Genomic DNA, 6,490 nt, shown 5'->3' with positions numbered 1-6,490 from the left:
TGCTCATTGGTAAGCCAAAAGTATTTATTTGCATGTTAAATTGCATTTATTCATGTCTGTTTTTTCCAACACTGAAGAAGGCATATTTTTGCCGAAACCGGTCTGTTATTTATATTATTAAATCGCTTTATCTACTTATATATTGGGCAGATTTCATCTGTTACATTTGCTGGCCAACTGTGTTTGTTTTGTATTTGGTCTGGCCGTGCATCACCTACGGGCATAGCATTTGGTTTCTTCCTTGAATATCATTAGGTCATCAGTGAGTTGGAGAAGACTTGCCTTAAAATAGCCACTTAAAATAAAGGTGTTTCAAGATGACTTAGGTCTCACAACTAGAGTAAATATTACTGTATAATGGTCAGAGTTGGCCAATGATTTGGTAACCATGATTTCTGAGCATAAGGAGAGCTACTTTTATGAGTACCAGGTATAATATTTTAGAGCCCCTCAATAGAATTTGAATTAGTTGTTCCAAAAAGTAGTCACTGATGAAATCCAGAAATCTCTGTTCATACTTTTTGTGGTGGTGTAGATTCTCAACTTCACAAAGGAATGTGGATATTGTACACCACTATAATGGAGATATACAGTTTTTCTTTGTAATTAACCTGAAAAACTCTTTATTGCTTACGTTTCTGTTTTTTTCTTTGTGAAATGTTTAGTATTTCTCCCAAACTGAATCTGAAATTGATCAATACTATGCTGTGCACTGCCATAGTAACCAAATCTGTACAAATAAGTGAAATAATAGATGGACAGTTGAAATCAAGCAAGAGGTTAGTGTTAGGTTCTTTCATGAGTGAAATGGGTTTATTACAATATGTCTCATGGTCTCCTGTGTCACGGGGGGGGGGGGGGGGTAAGGTAGTTAATTACAGTATGGTACTGAGTTGTATCATAAGAAGAATGCGGAGAAGTTCTAGATCATTGCCCTACAGTATTAGTCCGGAGGTGAATTTGTTTCATAAAAATACAGATATTTCTCCCATCGGCAACAATGTTAAATTCATTGTTTGGTCTAAAAGAATGACAGACATTAAAACCTTGCACTGCAGAGGTGCTTTCACTATTCTGAAGACACGTTTCTATAAATATGCTTCTAACAATATCTTCAGTGATTAGGAATGCATGCAATCAGATCAACTTTTTGTATAGGCTTTTACCATTGAGCAGTGTTACTTTTTATACGATTGTCATTCCGGTTGGCTATGTGGATAATTAGAGGAGCTGGTAGAATGAAACTTCCTTACAGAAATGCAACTTCACCACTTTTTAGATCAACACAAATTCATACCTAGCAATTTTTCTTTCTTTCTTACTGTGATGATTTGTGTACACCACTCAGTCAGTTCAGTTACATTTTCTTTTACACTAAAGCTTTGCATTTGTTTGAGTGCTCCACCTACTTAATACACTGCAGGAAATGATATTCTCCTAGGCATGCTTAAGGTATTTTGAACAGCACTGGCTTTTAATTTGACATTTGATTATACACAGTTAAGCAGACCAATTTCACCAAACTCATCCACACTGATGATTTATTTTGGCCTACTTGACCCATTTTGTATGCCAAAGTTCTGCCAAGCAGATTATTTATGTGTGGACCATCTTGCATATAAACATAGAACTCAGATCTGTACCTTTTCTACTCAGACATGTCTTGGAATCTTGCAATGTGCTTCAGTCAGCCAGCAGGACAACATAATTTACTCTCAGCTTCATGCTGCGGCCACTTCAAGAAGCTACGATAGGTAGCATGTGAAGTCACAGTTGCGTTTGTGCTTTTATCAGTCTTGAAAAATCACATGAAATTCCATGAAAAAGATGTTTTCACTTGCCAGTCTGTTTCAGTATTAGAAAAAGTAGTGAATATTGCCAGATCCATATCAGTTGATTGAGTTTTCAGAAACTCAAAATTCATATGGTTGAGACCATATGATCAAGTTTTTGAAAACTCAAACCTTTTGAATGGAGATTGCGGTACAACGAGGATCGGTTAATTTACCATTTTCTTCACTGTAGTGTAGTCTTGGAGTTGATACGTGTAATTTGCATGGGATGTGGGGGTGCAGCCCACCACATGGGAGTGCAGGGGGGCTTGCCCCCCCCCTGCATAAACATACAAAAAGTAGATTTTTTGTGTGTTTATTTTTTATTTTTTTTTTTTTTTTATGTTCAAGTTTTCAGAAATATATGAATTTCAAGTTTCTGAAAACTCAGTCATCTGACACAGATTCATATTCCCAGGGTAAATGGGCTTAGAAAAGTATTTTCAGTTTTATTTAGAAAGGCAAGCTCTCTAATTAACCTTGTCTTGCAAACAAAATCAAAATGCAAAAATGCTATACATTCCTTACACCTTCTGCTTTGACTTGTAAACTGCTCTGATTCAGGGTAATGGTTATTCCCTGTGCACGTGCCACATTTACACTTATTCTCTTTCTCACAAACATGCTTATTTTGACCTGTTTCTGGTTTTAAGCTTGTTATTTTCAATGTGGTTTACCTCACGCACATTATTCACTATATTTAAATTAATATTTTGCTTACTTACTAATTTCTTTACTCTGGAAATCCGTATACTTTTTTTCTAAAATTAGATTCATTTGAACATATAACCTTTCAGCAACTTCAGCATGAATCAGCCTAAGGATGCTTCTGTCTGTAATTTGTTCATTTTTCACTCCACTAAATTTGAAATTTCCAGTTGGTTTATACAACTGCCTTACAAAAGTGTCAACATGTTCAGCTTTGTCTTGTATACATTAGTTTAACTATGACTGCATGCCTTTATAAGTTCACAGGAACTTACCTGATCTGTGAGGATCCTAGCCTTATATTCACATATAGGTATTTTGCCTTTATATATTGGTGAATGAATCACCCCGAGGCAGGCAGAATAAAGATATGTTGGGACATTAAATTGTTGCCTGTATGCATTGTGGATACAGGTGATAGACTGGGTGTGAATTTTTGGTTTCTCATCCATTCATCAAAATTACATTTGAATAGAATAAGAGAATTTGCTTTGCCTTATGTAGAGTGAAGATGGTTCTGCAAAATAGGTATTTTCAGTGATACATACCTACCCCTCTAACATATTCTATTTATGTTGCAAATGACATTGAGATTGCTTAAATGGGTATTTACACTACAACTGGACTTGTGAATGTATAATATGCCTGAGAGCATAGGGTATGTTGAGGTTGTATATGTGAGGCATAGGTCACCTCTTAGTAGCCTGTATGATACCAAGAAGAGGGGCAAGGCTTTGAGATGGTCTGCATAATTTCTGTAACTGAGGTCCCTGATGTTTTTTAATGAGGGAAATTGTGGTCACTTCAGTTGTGTCAAGTGTTTTAGACAGGTACATCTCAAATGGGGCATTATATTCAGTGATCAGCCTGCTGAGAGCCGAGTACAGTTCATAGGTTCATAGGTTCATAGATTAGTACTAAGCTAACTGCCCTTGCGAGCCATTTTAAGCTTAGCCAATTATCCCTTGTGAGACTCAAACACTGCACCTTGTGTTTGTAAGGCAAACACCTTAACCATTAGGCCACCCTCCCAACCCCAAAAAGCTTCACTTGTACCAAGATTATTTCACCCCAGATGGGACTTGAACCCACAATCCGTGGCTTAGGAGGCCAATGCCTTATCCATTAGGCCACTGGGGCCTGACAGTGGGACAGTTACATCCGTGGACCTGGACACCACACCTTCGGATATAAGCTGTGTGATGATCAAAGGGCAGTTTGATGTTGACATACATTTCCAGTTCCCTGACTACAATAGCAACATTCAGGGGTGTGTCATGAATGTGGTAGTTACAAGGGAAGTCATTCTTGCATAATTAAATGATTATAAATATCTCAGCATATACTTTTAGTACATGGTTTTAAAACCAGCTGTTTGTGAAAGCCCCTCTTGGAAGATTTTGGTTTTGTTTGGGGAGTCTATGATGGCACCAAGTTTCCAGTCATCTACAAAATTGCTCTGCCATAAACCCTTAACATTTGCTTTGACCTACAAGAAGTAAATGTTAAACAGAGATGACTCAGAATCATTGTTGCCCCACATTCATGCAAGGGAGATGACTGTTGCTGTCCTCCATTTATCCAGCACGAAGTTGGTTTGGAGGCTGATATTGAATAACGTCTGTAAGAGGTCTGACAAATCATGCTTCAGGCTGACTACTCAAGCCTAGTATGTTGTATGGTCCTATATAAATAGTTGTTGGCCTTGGAGTGCACTTTGAGGACTTCTTCCTAGTAGATTTGAGGGGAAGTGTAGATGAAGATATGTGATGTGACAATATGGAGGGGGGGTAAAGTTTACTAAATTTGTCTGCTAATAGATTGGCTATGTCCTATGGGGCTGAGTACTACTACCAGCACCGTACATCCTGGACATTGATTTGAACAGTTCTAACTTAGTTAAAGAAGGTTTTGGTTGATTTGATCATGGTCCACAGTCTTTGTTAAGTTTACCAGGAGTGTTACTGACAACTTGAGATTTAAAATTATTATTGCATGCAATGAGTTTTTTCTTTCATTATAGAAACTGTTTATTTTAGAGTTCCACCACAGAGGTTTATTTTTAAATTTGATATTGCATTTACTTCTGAGAGGGGACAGAAGCATCTAAGTAGCTATTTAGAGATGCATAGAATTTGGCAATAACGGATTCTGTATATGCAATGGAGTCTTCAAAATGGAAGGGGCTTTAGAATTTAGCCAGAAAATCATTCAGGTTGAGTAGATTAAGCTTTGCATAGTTTCTGAATACTAACTTATTGGAAACTGTTTCTGACTTCAGTCTTAAGGTGAATGTGACAGATTGTTGTCCAGTTTTTACCTAGTGTTACCACCTGTCCCACTTGGCGAGGGAGAGTCCCTCTTTGGGCAGTTGTGTCCTGACAAAAAATTGTAAAAATGGCAAATGTCCTGAAATTTTAGGACAAAATTATTTCCTATATTTTGTGTAATAGTTGCATAAAACAGTTATTCTGTATTTAAAATACCTAAATGTTATAAGAAACAGAATAAGCAACTAAAATGCTACAAGAATAAGCTTTTATTTAGGCAAAAAAGTTAAGTTTTAACCTTTGTACTGACCGTGGGTATGTGTCAGCCTATAAAATTTGATGTTTGTACCAAAAATGTCCCACTTTGGCCATTTGAAAAGGTAGCAACCCTATTTTTACCATGGAAGGAAGTTACAATTGGTGGGGAACAAAACTGCCCCATATCAGTAAGGATCAAGTCCAGGACTTTATCACCCCTAGTTGGGGGTGAACTAACTCATCCAGAGAGCTTGTATTAAGCCCAGAAACTTTTGGGCATATATGTTTGGGGATGCATAAGTCTCCAGGTTGGTGTATTTGATGTTTCCTAAAAGAATTGTGTTTGATTTACTGCATAGGAACTCCTTACTGGTTGGTAAAGGTATGTTCTGACAGGGACACAGAGCGTGCTTTTTGCTATGATATGATACGTTTATTTTAGAACTGAATTGTACATAGAGGAGTTCCAAGTCATTATCTTGTCTAATGAGTCTGGAGGTGATTTTTTTAAGACTATAGAGACACCACCACCTTTATTCCCTTCATGTAATACAGTGGTCCTGAATGTGTGATAAACATTGAGATCCCGCACTGATTGAATGCTATCACAGGTCTTTAACCAAGTTTCGATGACAATGCATATATTGATTTTTCCAGGGTAAGGAGTTCTTGTAGGTAGTTGTGTTTTCTGTTAAGGCCCCTAGCATTTGGCAGCAATACCTATATGTTATGCGAATTCTGTTTAGTTATGCTGGAAGCTTTAGAAGACTTGTGCTGACTAAAAAGGCACTATGGGGGTAGGAAAGGCCTTAGAGGAGTAAGCACAGGCCATTGTTGTCAGAGCTGTTAAGACTGTCTACCACCTCCTCCCATGCTAATATATATTGTACCCCTTAGAATGACGTTAGATGCTAAGCCAGTTGTGGAAGAGACTAATCTTTTTTTCATACTGCTGAATCATCCTAGGTGATGGTAGAATGCTGCTCAAGGCTAGGTTCATACCTGCCTCAGACAAATATTCTGAGAGCTCTATCATGTCTCTCTTTGCAGTCTAGATAGGTACTTTTCAACTCATTTCCACCCCTGTGCACTGTGTCATATGTGTGCATGGTATCTGCATGGGGTATAAGGACTTGAGGGCCTATGTAATGTGGCGATTCCTAGCATTTGATAGGCAACTGACACTGATGCTCTCCTTGCAAAGCTTGGTAAATGGTGTATCAGTGTGTCTCACTATGGAGTCACCTATGACTTAGGATTATTGATTGTGCAGAGGTTTACCTTATGGACTTTTGAACTGAGTCAGTATGACTCTTGGATGTATGGTTCATGATACATGCTGCCTGTGTTGAGTGCTTGTGAGGTGACAGAGGGTACTTATTTCTTAGGTTACATTTAAGAGACATTTGAAGTTTAGGTAAG

General features: G+C 37.8%; 1 non-coding gene across 1 annotated transcript; it reads right to left on the bottom strand.

The window, feature by feature from the left end:
* Positions 1-3,607: 3,607 nt before the first annotated feature.
* Positions 3,608-3,680, bottom strand: TRNAR-CCU. Its single transcript has one exon. It is a non-coding gene; the product is annotated as a tRNA-Arg (tRNA).
* Positions 3,681-6,490: the final 2,810 nt, after the last annotated feature.

Source organism: Protopterus annectens, chromosome 1.part1, assembly GCF_019279795.1.
Source record: "Protopterus annectens isolate FY-2018-M chromosome 1.part1, PAN1.0, whole genome shotgun sequence".
Classification (NCBI taxonomy): Eukaryota; Metazoa; Chordata; order Ceratodontiformes; family Protopteridae; genus Protopterus; species Protopterus annectens.
The sequence above is the reverse complement of the archived record's forward strand: the minus strand, read 5'-3'. Positions and strand labels throughout refer to the sequence as shown.